A 16,857-nucleotide genomic window follows, 5' to 3' on the forward strand; every position below is an offset into this window, starting at 1 on the left:
CAGAGAAGAAAAGGAATGAGAGTTTGGAAATGATAGATAAGTGGATGGATAACAAAGAGGATGGGTGGATGATGATGAGTACAGATGCTGGGGTGGTGTTTATATAGACACCAGACTTGAGAACAAATTACAACTTGAAAAGGAATTAGATTCCTTTTCGAACAAACTAAACACTAAGAGACAAAAGTAGTTACATTTGAAGAAACTCGAAGAAGGACAACTGTCGTGTGCTAGATGAGGTGACAGTCAAACATATCCAAAAAGTGTTACAGTGCGCTACAGTGTCCTTCGCAGTGCTACAATCTTCTAGAGGCTCCTCGAGATGATTTACCTCAGGATGTGACCCATTGTTTTAATCTGTAGGGTACGTCATAGGGTAAATTTTTATGCCAAAAATTTACAAAAGTAATACTCATACTTATCCTGAAGGGTTTTTCCCATAGTAGATTTTAAAGTGATGATGTACAATACAAATCCTAATTCTAACTTGAGGGATTTTTCCAAAGAAAAGCTTATCACGTTTCTTCTCAAACATATGATGCTTAAATTTTACATAAGAAACACTATATCCATTGAAAGTTTAACCATAACTTGCAAGGGTAAAATTTTACCGATCTTGATGGCTGCAGAGTTAAGGACTCAGCAGCTTCGTCCTTACTTCTTTTTAGTTATTCTCAATTTCTTCTTTGTATTGTTCATTATTATCTCATCTTCCTTCATCGCCAACATTTCACTCATCTTCATTGTCATCTCTTTGGATGACTGCTCCAACATTCTGATTGTCACCTGTCCAATCTACCAGATTATTGTCGTAGATTTGACGAAAATATTTACAGAGGCGAGGGTTTATCTATAAAACACTTTGGAAAAGAATGTAAAATTTTTCAATAACCCAACTGTCTACTAGGAAGATTTGTGTATTTCTGTCTTCAACTACCATACAAGTAGTTTTTGTCCACCGAGCATATTGGTATGCGGTTATAGTATAAGCTCTCCATCCCTTCAGTTGAGAATATACATATTCTTCAATCAAAGCAGTTCTAATAGTGTCTTCAGCAATTCTGGTTTGTAGAGAAAAAGTGAAGTGTATATATTGGTCGTGATTTCTTGTTTTGCTTCACATGAGTATTTATAAGAGGGAGGAATAGACTCAATGTCTAGGTTAACATAACCATAAGGCTTTATATCTCCAGGTTTGAACATTCTTTTTAGCCTAATATCATGATTTCTTCTTGAACATGTTTCCTCATGATTCTATTTTCTTATTCTAAAGCTTGTATTTTTTCATTTAGCTATTCTTTTTCTTTCTTTCGCCAATTATCATGCATATTACCAATCAGATGAAAGTTACTCAAACTATGAAGAATATTTATATAATGAATGGTATGAACCATAAAAGTTTGACATACCATCACGTTACCATATGAATCGATTAGAATATTATGCACATTACCAATCAAACTAAAGTTACTCAGACTATGAACAATATTTATATAATGAATGGTATGAACCATAAAAGTTTGTCATACCATCAATCACACGCTTCAAAAAAGTGAAAGTAACAAAAAATCAACAGAAGAACGAGATGAAGATGCTTGAACCCTTACGGCAGCGACCAGCTGTTGCATGCTTATAACAATATCCAATGGATTATCACTAACTTTCCTTTTTTCGATGGAGAAAGCAGGGTCAAGGTCATGTAATCTTTTTTTAGATTGGTCAAAATAACTTATAATTTTAATAAGTCTCTTAATCTAAGATTCAAACATCAATGTCTCTATCTCTATTCATCTTTTTAAAGTCTACTTAACATGTTGGCTAGGCGATTGTCTTCTCCCTTTATGTGCTCAAATGTTACTTTATAATTTTGGTTTATAAGGGTATCTTTAAAGGATATCTATCTTGGCTGACTCATTCTTTTTGAATTCTTATTTTCATAAAATTTTACAATAGTATCACAATCGTTCGTAACTACTATTTTTTTTTTATTAAGCAAAAATAAGCGAAAACTGTTGAGTGCATATACTACAGCAAGAATTTTCTGACGTATACTGCTGAAAAATCTTCTCACATGCATCAAAAAAGTGAAAATAACAAGACACACGGCTTCTCGTTGAGAAAAGGCGAATGCGATTATATTTGGAAGACCAATTAGCCACTATCCTAAGTAAAATTGGAAGCTTCCAAGAATATAAAGATAGTATAGAAGTCCTACAAAAACAAACTTCAAAGTACCTACAAAATCCAAATCAAAACTATATTGAAATAATAAAATTAATCAGGAGTGGTCCGAATGCATCGGGATGTGCATGTATGAGGCCGCAACACTCAGATGGCCCGAGAAATACATGTTTTGAGTTTGTCCGGCCCAATGTGCAAATATTCCAAAAGATTTTCCTCTCGGTGTATGGAAATTTTTTGTATGTACATATTTATAACACCAGAGAAATTTTTTGCATGTGCATATTTATGACACCAGATAAAGGGGCTTATATAAGAGCATAGTTATTAATCTGGTATAAGATATGTGGTTTGGTGACAAAAAAAGATACTAACATAATTTTATTCATAACAATATATATGGGTGGACATTAGGTCTTGTGACAAAAAAAAAATGTTAACATAATTTTATTAATAGCAATACATATGGGTGGACATTTGAGCAGAGGGTCCGCTCACTACCCGTTTGATTTGAAGCCAATAAGGAATTCGGATTTCCTGATCAGATTCAGTTATAAATTTAGAAGTCAGATTTGAATATGGTAAAACCTTGGGTATTTGGCATCCCTAATTCGAATCCAATCTGTCGTCTAGTGCATTTGAATGGTACCTAACTGACTCTTTTAAAGTCACGAATAGGGTTGTTCAACAGGTCGAGCTCGACTGGAACTCGCTCGATAAACTTTACTCGAACTTGACTTGTTTATTAAACGAGTCGACTTCGAGTTAAGAAATGAACTCGACAACCTAAACAAGTCGAGCTCGAGTTAAGTAGGCTCGGCTCAGGTGCTCGAGAAAAAAAAAATATAATACATATGATAAAATTATCAAAAAAGGGTAGACTGCTCAAATGGATATACACGTCACTGATACGTGGGTGGTTTTTAAGTCTATATGCCACCTTTTCTTTTAAAAATTGTAAATTTTCAATGAAATGCTTGGCTCGGCTCGAGCCAACCTTAGGTTTGAGCTCAATCAAGCTGAGTCGAGCTCGAGCTAATGAAATCGAACTCATGTCGAGCTCGAGCTCCAGCTCGAGCCGAGCTCAAGTTCCTTTTAAGACACGCAAAGCGAGCTCAACTCGGCTCGAACTGGTGCATAAACAGCCCTACTCGCTAAGTCACATATGGGTTAGTATAGGCAATGTTTCTTTATTTTCACATTGCCATCTTTAAATAATTATTCGTGTTTTTTTACATGAAAGTCTGTGAATGAGTACCACTTGGAAAATCATTTATGACTCCCCACTTACAAGTTCTTAGCAGGAAAAAAATTAAAAAATCTATTTTAAAAAAAACTAGTTTTTTTCTAAAAACAACCTTTTTTAGGTGTTATTAACTATCATTTGATATTTTAAGGGGTTTTAATACTTTGTTTTCTATTTACCTAATACTTTGTACTAAATGTTGATAGCAGAGATTTGTTCAGTTTGTTTCTCAACTTTGTTGAGGGGCAGACTTTATCTGAGAAATGCCACTTTCTAACAAAAGTTAAGCACATATTAAGAAATATACAAATCATATGGCCGTATTGTGATTACAACTAAAATATAGGGGTCAAATGAAAAATCCGTTACAAGAAGTTACACCGGCAGGACATCCTCATAAACGAAAATTTCCCTCCAAGAAAAGGGTCGCGGTCTTCTTCTGGAGATCAAAAATGAAGACGAGGAGATGAGGAAGAGGAAGGGAAGGGCTATCGTCTCATGCTCCTCCTTAATTGCGTCGTTCTCTCCATCAACGGGGACCCAAGGTTTTCCTCCAGCGGCGCTACTGCTTTCGAGGTGCAGAGCCCTGCGCATGGAGGGAGGATGGTCTTCCCTGTGCGGTCGAATCGGGCCAAGGTCATCTTGGAAGGAGAATGGCGCTTTCCGGTTTGATTGCCTTCTGATTCTTGACATGTCTATTGAGTTATGTGCTTTGAGGGTTTTTCGTGATTGACTGGCATTCTTAATAGGATTCATCCAGCACACTCATGTCTTGGCCGCCTTGCTTCTCTGTTTCATACCCTGCGGATTCTTGATCTCGATAATGATCTATTTCGTTCTTGAGTATTGGATGCCGAATTTCGATGATCAGTGACCTTCTTGAGACAACTCATTGATAGCCATTTTCCTCCCTACATATCGTTGATCTCGAAGGATGAATCGTCCTTCCCGAACTTATAGCTTTTCCCTTCTTGTATCCTATCAGTGATCTCTTGGTTTCTTTGCTGCCACTGGATGGATGATTTCGTTGCTCAATGATGTTCTCACATGACTTGTCTGATGTTGTGAGGCTTGCGGATGATGATTATCTCATGGCATAGTTTCGATCTAGCCCTATGAGTCGAATTTGGGGGGCTCGTGTGTGTTCTTTCTACACATGGGCTCACGCGATCCAAGGTACGTGACTCAGTTTACGGTAATTCTGCTGTGAAATTGGATAACTTGCCTGCAGCACGCTTGATATGTCATTACTATCTACCTTTTCCTAGCCTGCAAGCATCGGGGTTCCAGTTGGTCCGTAATTGATTAAAAAGGTTGAATTGAACTGAATTGAGTCTTGGCTCTTATATTTCATGCTCTTTGGAGTTAAACCTACTTGATAAGCATTTTATACATCAACATTTAATTGCATGAATTATGGTGTTCTTGTTGTAGCTTTGAGGTAAAAATTCTATGTTGGCTGTGGAGATCTGGGCACGAATGCCAGCATCCGCAAAATTGTTTTTCCACAGAATTATATATTTAGAGAATCTCTCGTGCAGATTGATTCTGCTTCAGTATATTAAATTAAATAGGTAAATAGTTTATGTGATTATTTGAGAACTAATCGCTTAAGACTGAAAAATGCTGCCAAATTACATAGTCACAGAAAACACATTTTTTTGAAAAAAAACACGAAAAAAATGAGATAAATTAAATGGCCATTTAAAACTTAAAAAAAAACACTTTTTTTTTAAACATCGCGGTGTTTTCACTTTTTTCATTTTTTAGTTTTTTTAATGCCAAACTTTTTTTTTTCATTTCCTATTTTTTACTTTTTGCAAATCTACTTATTTTTTATTGTTTGTGTTATTAGTTTCTCACTTATTTCATTTTCAGTTTTTTTTTTCATTTTTTTTATTTGTTGCAAATGTAGTTTGTATTATCACTTTTGATCTTTTGATGTTTGTGACTATGGCCGAAAGTACGGCCATCATTTGCATAAGACATGACTACCTGATCGGAAGGTGTATGATAATGATAGGACGTAATAATGCCGAACCTTTTAAAACTGGTCCTTGATTCAAAAGTTTACACCAAAAACGGGTCTTTCTCGAGCATAATATTAAGAAAATACTTCAATGTATAAAATGATGGTGATACTTCTAGCTGCAGAGCATGGGACTAAGTTCCAACTGGCACAATAGCTTTTTCTTTTAAATTTTTTTGCCGCCAACTCAAAGAATGCAGGATCAGTTGACCTACTAGATAGATAGTAACATACACCAACCAAGAATGAAATTGATAGCAAATGTCTAATTATAAAAATATAAGATGCGTTTTTTTTTACTTTTTATTTAGCTTCTAGCCATCGAAAAGTTTTCTATTATTAAATGGGTTAATATGTAATTTAAACATCAAACATTTGCTTGTGAGAATTCAAAAATGTATCTGTCCATGTTATTCTTAACTCGAAAATCAGTGCATCAAAGGTGGCTGTAGTTTAGTGGTTAGAATTCTACGTTGTGGCCGTAGAGACCTGGGCTCGAATCCCAGCAGCCACATATTAATTTACATTTTTAGCATAACCTTGTATGTTTATCTAACTAGATTTTATTCTCATCCATTGTTTTAGTTATTTTATTTTATCATAAATTTAATATTTATAAGTTCCTCTTATTAAAATTAGCATGCAGACATTTTAGTATGTTTAAGATTTGCATAAAATGACCACTTGATACAGACACATATATTAATTTATATTTTCAGGTTAGCCTTACATATTTATCTAACTACATTCCATTCTTATGCATTGATTGATTATTTTTTTCAATCTTTTTGCTATAAATTTATAAACACTTATCAATTTTCCTTTTTTAAATTAGTAAGCCGACTTTATAGTATTTTTAAGATTTGCGTAAAATGGCCACTGAAGGACAAGTCACATATTAATTTACATTTTTAGGTTGAACTTATATATTTATCTAATTAGATTTCATTGTTATGCATTGGTTGGTTATTTTATTTCATTAATAATTTCGTTGTAGATTTATAACACTTCATTCTTCTTTTTTAAAATCAATATTTCAATCTTTTAGTTATAGATTTACAAACATTTATCAGTTTCCCTTCTTAACTTCAGTGTACTGACATTTTAGTATATTCTAAGATTTGTATAAAACGATCATTTGATAGATAAACCACATTAGTTTACATTTTTAAGTTAACCTTATATGTTTATCTGACTAGGTTTCATTCTTATTCATTAGTTGGTTATTTTATTTCAATTTTTTGTCATAGATTTAGAAACACTCATGAGTTCTCTTTCTTAAAATCAGTACCTGACATTTTAGTATGGTAAACATGGACAAACCATATATTACTTTACATTTTGAGGTTAAACTTATATATGTATCTAACTAGATCTCATTTTTGCGCATTGATTGGTTATTTTATTTCATTAATATTTTTGTTGTTGATTTATAACACTTATCAATCTCCATTCTTAAAATCAGTATTTCAATATTTTTGTTACAGATTTCTAAACACTTATAACTTTCCCCCTTAAAATTAGTTTGTTGACATTTTAGTATGTTTAAGATTTGTACTTATTCTTATGCATTAGTTGGCTGTTTTATTTCAATTTTTTTTGTTACAAATTTATAAACACTTATGAGTTCCTATTCTCAAAGTCAGTACTACTACTGTGACATTTTATTATGGTTAAAAGTTGCATAAAAAAAACCGCTTGAAAGATAACCCGCACATTAATGGATATTTTCGCTTAAGTTTGTACATATATTTAACCAAATTTCAATCTTATGCTATGTTGTCAAGGCACCTAGGCGGGCCTAGGTGAGGCCTAGCGGAAAAGGTGACCATTTTTTTCATTTTATTTTTAGTTATGTTAATATGCCTAGGCATTTTGATTAACTATTACTAATATTTGAAATGTGGAGAGTACTAATATAACACCCATAAATAACTTAAACAATAAAAAGTTAATTGTTTACTTCATTGAATATGCAAGCAGAAGTTTAACATTACTCATTAAATGTAATTTAATACAAGAAACCAGTAAAAAATCTAAATCTAATCTCTAGAGGAAGGAATGTAAATCCACAAGAAGGCTTTAATCCATATGTACTTAAAGAAAAACATAATGTAATAAAAAAGACTAACAATACCTAATAGTATACATATAAATACACAACAGTAACAATACATGTAAGTGCATAACCACACTAACATATACATATAACAGGTATCACAATACTACGTATTATATAACAGCCTAACAGTATATACATATAATAGGTTGGTGCAATCCTATATAACAGATATAACAGACTGTATAGTATATACATATAACACGTATTACAATACATATAACAGGAATAACAAATTGTATTACAATACAATTTAACATAATAGTACCTACATATAAATTTATAACAGGTATATATATATATATATATATATATATATATAACAGTATGAGGTATTCCAATACTATATAACAGACTAAGTAACTAACAATATATAACAGCATAATCAACATAACAATATATACTTAATTAAGAAACCTTAATTGAAAGGAAATGTGATTTGTCACTTTCCCATGGACTAGGCGTGTTGGATCCTAGGCCAGCCTAGGCTGTTCTTAGGTGCCAGCTTTGGCGCCAACACATTCGCCATTGCCTAAGTGGTGGACTTAGGCGATGGGTGTGGACTCATGCTTAGTCCACGCCTAGGCTAAGCTTAGGTGAGGCCTTAACAACATAGTTCTTATGTATTGGTCGGCTGTTTATTTCATTAATCTTTTTGTTGTAGATTTATAACACTTTTCAGTTCCCCTTTCCAAAATCAGTATTTTGATATTTTGTTATGGATTTATAACTGCGTATCAGTTCTCATTGTCAAATTAGTGCATTGACATTTTATTATGTTTAAGATTTGTAAAACTGTTAGACATGCCACATATTATTCACATTTTGAGGTTAACCTTATATGTTTATCTAACTGCATTTCATTCTTATGCATTGGTTCATTGTTTTATTTGTACTTTTTGTTATAGATTTACAAAAACTTATCAATTCTCCTTCTTAAATCAACATGCTGACATTTTAGTATTTTTAAGTTTTGCAAAGAGACAACCACTTGAAGGACAAACCACATACTAATTTACATTTTTAGGTGAAGCTTATATATTTAATTAACTAGATTTCATTCTTATGTCTTGGTTGGTTATTTTATTTCACGAATCTTTTTGTTGTTGATTTATAACGCTTATCAGTTTCTCTTGTTCAAATCAGTATGTCAATCTTTTCGTTATAAATTTGCAAACTCTTATCAGTTCTCCTTAAAATCAGTTCTTTGACATTGTAGTATGTTTAAAATGTGCATAAAATGACAATTTGATAGAAAAGCCATATATTAATTTACATTTTTAAGTTAATCATATATATTTATTGAACTAGATTTCATTCTTATGCATTTAATGACTATTTTATTTCAATCTTTTTGTTACAAATTCAGTTCTCTTTCTTAAACTTACTAGACATTTTAGTGTGGTTAAGATTTGCATGAAAAGGCCACTTGATGAATAAGTCACATATTAATTTACATTTTCAGGTTAAATTTATTGTTTTATCTAATTAGATTTCATTCTTATGCATTGGTTGGTTATTTTATTTCGTTATTCTTGTGTTGTAGAAACACTTATTAGTCTTTTTTTTTTAAGAATCAGTATTTCAATCTTTTTGTTATATATTGATAAACGCTTATCAGTCCCCTTACTATAAAATTATTTTGCTGACGTTTTGGTATGTTTTAAGATTTAAGCCACATTAGATTACATTTTTAAGTTAACCTTATATATTTACTTGACTTGGTTTCATTCTTATGCATTAGCTGATAAGTTTATTTTAATTTTTTTATAAACACTCGTCGGTTCCCTTTCTTAAAATCAGTACCGAACATTTTTAGTATGGCTAGGTTAGCATAAAACAGGACTTGATGGAAAAGCCACATATTATTTCGCATTTTTTTGTTAAACTTATATGCATCTAACTAGATCTCATTCTTATGCATTGGTTGGTTATTTTATTTCATTAATCTTCTTCTGGTAAATTTGTAAAGCTTACCAGTCCCCCTTCTTAAAATGTCAGCGTTTAAATACTTTTGTTATAGATTTATAAACACTTATTAGTTCCTCTTCTTAAAATTAGTTTGTTGACATTTTAGTATGTTTAAGATTTGTACTCATTTTTATGCATGGTTGGTGGTCTTATTTCAATTTTTTTGTAGCAGTTTACAAACACTTACCAGTTCCCCTTCCTTCTTAAGTCAATACCATGACATTTTAGTATGATTATGAGTTGCGTATATTTTTTGTTGTAAACCACCTTAGTTTACATTTTTGAGTTAACCTTGTACATTTATCTGACTTGGTTTCATTGCTGTTCATTAGTTGATTATTTTATCTCAATCCTTTGGAGTGCATTTGATCCGCGAATATATGCATAAATCCATCTGACTCGTGTTCGCCGAATGTAGGAGGTAAAATCTCATCTGCGACTTGATCTGGATATTCTTATGTATATCCAACATTTGTATCCGAGCACGATTTCTTGTTTGGTGCAACTGGCCTTTTCCAAGGTACGAGAATTTATTTGCACTTTTAACATTATTATTATTATTATTATTATTATTATTTGTTGTTTTCCCCTCTTTATGATAGCCGGAACATCCGCAACACATTGGGATGCACTAATTTGCCTAGGTTCCACTTCCAGAAACTAGGTTGGATAAAATCGAGGCTAGCCTAGCCACCTGCATGCCCAGGTGCATTACACTGTTAGAGAACGTGTTCCTTCGTGCTTGTGAGGGCGAAGTCTGGGGTTATTTTTCATTAGTAGCATCCAATGTCGAGTTGAGGATAGGTCACGCCAATGCCACCCAGAGCAGGTGGGGAGGAAAGGGAGATAACCGAAGAAGCTGAAGTTGCATTATAAATAAAGTTTCAGACAGTAAGCAAAAAATGACGTACAGAAGGCCATAATTTAATATGTTTACGATTACTTACGCCGGGAGATTAAATATGTCCAAGACTAAGGAGATGAATCAAATCTGGGCACAACGAGAACCATGTGCAATGAGAATGATCAAAATAGATTAATTACATTGTCCTTTGCATGTTAAAAACAACTCCGTTACAGGGGCCACCTAATTTAATTGCTTCTATTGAAAATCTAAAGGAGTGAAGCATTATATAGATATGATCGATCTCTGCCTTTTCATGTGTAAATGAGAGATGTTGGATATGGATTTGGGTCTGCCCATGTCGAGCATGACTTCGTATGCCCCCATGAATGGGAGAAATTTTAACCCCCTATAAAGATGATAGCAAAGGTTGAGGAGACAGGGAAACGCGCCATCATCCTCTGCCTACAACTTGGGAGTTTGAGAGAGGATTAAGTGTATGTGGTCTCTAACCTCTCTCATAAGATCTCCATCTCATATACTCTCTTGACGATTCAAATACTGTAATTTGTTCGTAAATGGCCTCGCGGGCACTGTGATCAGGAAGAACACTCAAAGCATGAGTCGTGAATAAGTAGGTCTATCTCTAGTGATTATTGTTTGACCCAACAAATCGTTTCACTTATAAAATAGCAACATTTGGAGGTCATTTGGCAGTAGGAGCACTGTGAGTGCCTCATGAATTTGCTGTAAAGATTGAAGTAGATTCACATAATATTTGTTTTAGTGTTTCACGAAGTTACCCATGCTTTCGAGTATATTCATTGGACACTCACTGAGTGTTTCTTCTGCCAAACAGGTCATTGGGTAACAGTAACAGTAACGAGTTGTTATCATCCTATGAATCTGCCCCAAAAAATTGGGTCAATTTATTAAAATATTTTAGAATCAATTTTTTTGGGCAAATTCATGAAATAGTAACAATTTGTTACAGTTTCCAAACACTCTTTAGAAATGTCAATAAAATGAATTTGTATTCGGTATCTGACCGAACCATTCCACAAACATTGTATATGAAAAAAAAATTAATATCTGATTAAGAAATTGGATTGGATTCAGATTTATGAAATGACATTGATTGGATTTAGATTCAAATATACATAAATATATTAATAGTTCTCTTGTAAATGCAATTTGAAGCATTGCATCTTCATGTTAATTCATCTTTTTATAATCTATAGTAACTTCTCTTCTTTTGTCCCAACTGGCATTGCAGTAGGGCTTATGCAGTATGCAATTATATGCTTTTTAATATGTAAATTGGATTTTTTGCTTCAACATGTGTTTACATGAACTTGCTGTGATGTATATCAAAATGTGGTTAAGCTTTCCTTTTAATACCAACTGAGGTTGTCAACTGGATGCTCGTGACACTTTGGTTTCATATGAGCGAAGGAGAGAGAGAGAGACATGCTCGTGCATGTCGTTCAATCACCTCAATTGGCTTACGTTGAAAAGCTGACCCACTAATGGGAGACACTAACTGCAAGAAAAAAGACAGCGAAAATCTCAGCAAAGATCTGTTGGTGTCCCCTATTTTCTCGAACACAGGAATTGGTGTAGTTTGGTGAAAAACAGCAAGTACTGTGTGGACTTCTCTTGATCCATCTCCTCCCTCTTTCGTACTGCTTGATCCTTCACCTATATTACTCCTACCTGTTTCATTTTAAACTTACAAAAAACCATGTTGGCTTCGCTGGTGGTGGGACCTTATGAGCATCCAAAGACAAGAATAAGAATCCATATGGATGTGAATCATGCATCTTATCAAGTCTCATCATGCTGTAGCCCTTGGTGAAGGGAAAGAGGTTGAAAATTTTATCAACATCTCACTAAAATATTCTTTATTTTGGGAAAAGATAGCAACATGTGTATATATATATATATATATATATATATATATATATATATATATATGCTTATAAAGGACCAAATGATATTTTCTCTTTCTTTTTGGAACATTAGTGTTTACATCCGGCTTTTTCTGCCACCAATGTCATTAGTGGCCATGCCATTATACTTGCCAATTTTTGGAGATGAACCTAAGTTTTTAAAACCATTGCAAAATGTAGATTGCCAATTTTATATGCATAAATCAAGATTGAAATCCTGGATCAAAATATTGAAGCAAATAATAATAACATCAACAACAACTGGATGTACTAGCAAGAATAGAACTGCTTTATTTTGCGTTGGATTGAATAAGCTTCTTCTTAGTTCCTATGTCCATGGAAAATTGAGAAACTAGCACTGCATAAAGGAGTAACCCTTAAATCTTAACCGTCGTCTGAAAATTCATAGATCACATCAAACTTAAGCCTCTCTTAGGAACTAGAAACGAAAGGCGGATTCATGAATAAAAACATCTACCATAGATCAATGCTGGAGGTGGTTTACGTGTAGGTAATAAATAAATGTTAAAAGAAAAGGCATCTTTGTGACCACTATGATTCTGCAGTTCCACGTGAATAAATAAAATACTGAAAGAGCTTGTGAAACTGAAACACGAGTAATAATCATATCCGAAGTCTTGGGGAGTCGACTATTAAATGGTTCTTCTTTGTCTCCGTCACTCTCCAGCTGGCTTGCCAAAGTAGGTCAGGTATGTCCAGTCAATTAATAAACGAGGTTGAGTGCAAAACAAAGGATGGCCCTCATCCTTAACCCTAGTTGCCCAGTTGTGGAACTGTTGCATGAAGAAGAGGATCAAATGGGGCCTTAGCCCTAAATAGCCAAATACAACCATCACTTCATTTGCCATTTTAGCAGCAGGAAACAGGGTTGCCTGAGTTGCTGTTTTCAGCATCAAACATGGGTACCTTACCTAACATCTTTTCTCCTGCACCTTCTCTTTTTCCTCCACTTTCTATACTTGCTTCAGAGTGTGCCTTTTCTTGAAAAGGAAAAGGCTGTCACGTTGGTTATTGCTTCGCGTGCCTCTATTTCAGTCTTCTGAGAATGATAGGTGTTGAAACTTTTCTTTGTTTCTCCTTTTTGAAGCTATCATAGGTTATCTGAAAGAATCTTACCGCTCGGGAGATGTAAAACAAAGCATCCGGCCCAGATTATCTAGTGTTGTATTTGTTCAAGGATAAGACTCCTTGAACTCAAAGTGCCTTCACCATACTCTTGTATCGATCTCTCCTGCTAAGAGCCACAGTACGTAAGATTTGAACCAATACCATCTACAGGATATGGCCCCTCTCAAACTGTTAGTGCTATCTCAAAGAATCATCACCTGGTGTGCTCTCTCTCTCTCTCTCTCTCTCTCTCTCTCTCTCTCTCACACACACACACACACACACACACACACACCACCCCAAAAGTAAGAGAGTAAAATTTATAACACCTTAAGTAGAATGACTTGAGAATAGTTTTACATATGGAACTTTTTTGTTTACAAGTATTTATGAATTTATGTACATGTGCAAAATTCTCCTAATGGTGTCAATTTATTGTTTTTGTAAGAAGTGAATTGAAATTGATTAGGGGGCAGGTTGGGGCATGCTTTAATTTGATGTGCACATGAGTCTCCTTTGAGCCGCATCAACAACTTGTTATCTTGCATGGTGGTAAAGCAACATTCTAATTGACAAGGTGTACCATAGTCCACATAGGTCTCACAGCAGTCTTAGATCTCAGGGGTGGGGTGGAGGAAGAAAGGGGCTTAGACTCCTGCGTGGAGTGGTATGGCATGTTGTTCCTACAACATCCCAAAATATCAGTTCGCCCAACAAAAAGGAGTAATTATAAATGCAAATGTGGGCTTTCACTTATAAGTTCTGAACACTTTCAATGATTGCATTTTGTCGTGAAGATGCAAACTGAAGGTTTCGATTTTTTATAGTCTTACATTACAAAGTTTTTAAAGACTTCTGATCACGAGCATTTCAAACTCTAATCGAAATCTAACATTTGATCATACATGGGTGAAACTATGCTTATTGTCATACATAAGTACAATCATATTGATGTTCATGAGGATTCATGTCAATCACAGTCAGCATGATATCAACCATCGTACCTTTGATCGGAAATAAGATATAGAGGTTTATTATGTGTTGCTAACAACGTGAAATAAGCTATTGAAACCGGGAACCATGTCAACAATTAAAATTTGTAAAGAATTGCTTTATGATTAGAAATAGTACAATTTCAGCAACACATAAGATTTTGGCACAGTCAGAAACACGACGGAAGCTGTTTTTATTGTTTATTCGTACACATCTAACTTGCCTGAGTTTAATCTCTGTTATCGCTTACCCTTGCTACATAAATGTTAAAGTCACCAGGTATTGTCTCAGAATAAATTAACATGTTGATTTGATACTGACCCCACTTAACTATATGCTGACATAGTCAACTTTGTACAACCAATTCAATCTTTTCTCTAACTATATCCACAGCTGTTGAGCACATCTTTTGAGAATGTTAATTAGAAAACTAAGGGCCATTTGCTGAAGAACCTCATATGCATGCTTATAAACTATTGCCAAACCTTGGTGTTTTTATAAGTTAGCCAAGTAATTGATCTCACATACTTCACGTATAAACAATACAAAGCATGTATAAAATGAAGAAATTAAACCAGTTGTACAGGACAAGGTACCAATTTTGATTTTTAAATAAGAAAGATACTTGTATCTGTAGAAAATTTTCTAGAGCAAATATGGTGGTCACAAATTTGATTCTGTGAGCATGTATAACCCTCTAAGGTATATTTAATCAATTATCATTGCAATTATTTAACCCCAAGTTGTATCCAAAGCATGTATAAAATGAAAATTTTCCAAAACAGTTGTACAGACAGAAAATTTTGATCTCAAAGGTCTCAAATTAAAAAATAGGTAGGTAAATTTAATAAAAATACCAAGTAATGGCAGAATATATTAATAGAAAGATACTTGTATCCAAAGCATGTATAAAATGAAGAACCTCATATGCATTGTTTAACCCCCAAGGAATTTACCTACGCCAGTACTTGGTATTCTTTAATTTGAGACCTTTGAGATCAGGTCTCAGGCGTGAGATCTCTTACCAATCAAATTTATTCTGCCATTTCTTTGGGGTTGATTCTTCTTTACGTATTTTTATTATTCACATGTTTTCTGGAACCCTGGTCCCGTGGCTGCTGCACAGCTCCTTGTTTATGTCCCAGCTATAAATGTCTAGAACCGGTTCTTCTGATCATTGCAATTATTTTCCCCTTTGGACTGACAGCAATAGAATCACTTGGGCAGTTTGTCCAGATAGTGAACTGGTATGTGGTTGGACAACCTGTCCCTCTCTTTATTTATTTATTTTTTTTATGGCATTGAAGGTTCACGGGACGTGCCGTTTTGGCTGCATGTCCTTGGGTGCACAAATTGGACACACACTGCCACGATCCATCCGTGTGGAATTTCATAATGCATTTTTTTAATAAATTTCTGTACTTGCTAATAAATTATACAGCATTGTATTTTTGTAGTTTTTTGAAAGTTGTCTTTTATCAATTAAATTCATTGCTTGCTTGCTCTTCTCCTTTGCGTGCATCTACCGTGCTGTATACGATATCCTGTTGGACATACGGTTTTTTTTTTTTAAAAAAAAGTCACTCAGAAAAACTATACGACACCTTCATAACTACTCTCCAATTAAAGGTTTTATTTTTTATGCTTAAATTGGGCAAACATAAAAATAAAGCCATATATATATATATAATAAATTATAGTCATGCTTTACGAAATGAGACTTTTAATATACACTGAAGAATAAATAAAATGAAGCAAGTCATTCTTGTTCTTTTATCTCCCTCTTGGATTGGTGTAATGGAGTTGAGTAAAACTCCTCCACATTAAATTCTCAATGATTAATTCTCTATGTTTTAAATGAAGGTCACCGACTTACAAGTTGAAGCATAGTAAGGGCAGCATCTCAAGGCACCAATACAAGCCTTGTATCTTATGGGATGAGAGGTTGGGTGAGTGACTTCAGCCTTTTTTCTTTTTTTTTTACTTTTGGATGGTTATTTTAAAAGGGTTATGTTAGAACTCATTATTGCTTAAGTCTAGCAGGTAGGGGCGGAAGGAGGGGGGCCGCCTAGGCCATGGCTCCATCCTAACCAATGAAAAAAAAAATACATTAAAAAAAATTAAAAAAAAAATTAATTGTACCATGTATTTTTTAGATTTGAATTTAATTTAGCCCTATCTAGATTCAAAAATTAAAGTGTTGGTTTTCACCCGTGTTGATGGAAGAGGCAAAGCGATGGCAGGCTCTTTTTTTATTTCATTAAAAAGAAAGAGGCAGCCTAACAAAAATTGAGTTGCTTTGGTACCAACAAACAAACATGGCACGATCCATATGTAAATGTTGGGGAGCCTACTCAATTAGGTATGATTTTACCTATCCTAGCGTGGCAGAGA

General features: G+C 33.9%; 1 long non-coding RNA gene and 1 other non-coding gene across 2 annotated transcripts; both read left to right on the plus strand.

The window, feature by feature from the left end:
• Positions 1 to 3,880: 3,880 nt before the first annotated feature.
• LOC116252307 (uncharacterized) lies at positions 3,881 to 16,511 on the plus strand. Its single transcript, XR_007572266.1, has 5 exons — positions 3,881 to 4,093; positions 4,177 to 4,603; positions 9,965 to 10,066; positions 13,451 to 13,691; positions 16,327 to 16,511. It is a non-coding gene; the product is annotated as an uncharacterized LOC116252307 (long non-coding RNA).
• TRNAH-GUG (transfer RNA histidin (anticodon GUG)) lies at positions 5,899 to 5,970 on the plus strand. Its single transcript has one exon. It is a non-coding gene; the product is annotated as a tRNA-His (tRNA).
• Positions 16,512 to 16,857: the final 346 nt, after the last annotated feature.

This window comes from Nymphaea colorata, chromosome 1, assembly GCF_008831285.2.
Source record: "Nymphaea colorata isolate Beijing-Zhang1983 chromosome 1, ASM883128v2, whole genome shotgun sequence".
NCBI lineage: Eukaryota > Viridiplantae > Streptophyta > Magnoliopsida > Nymphaeales > Nymphaeaceae > Nymphaea > Nymphaea colorata.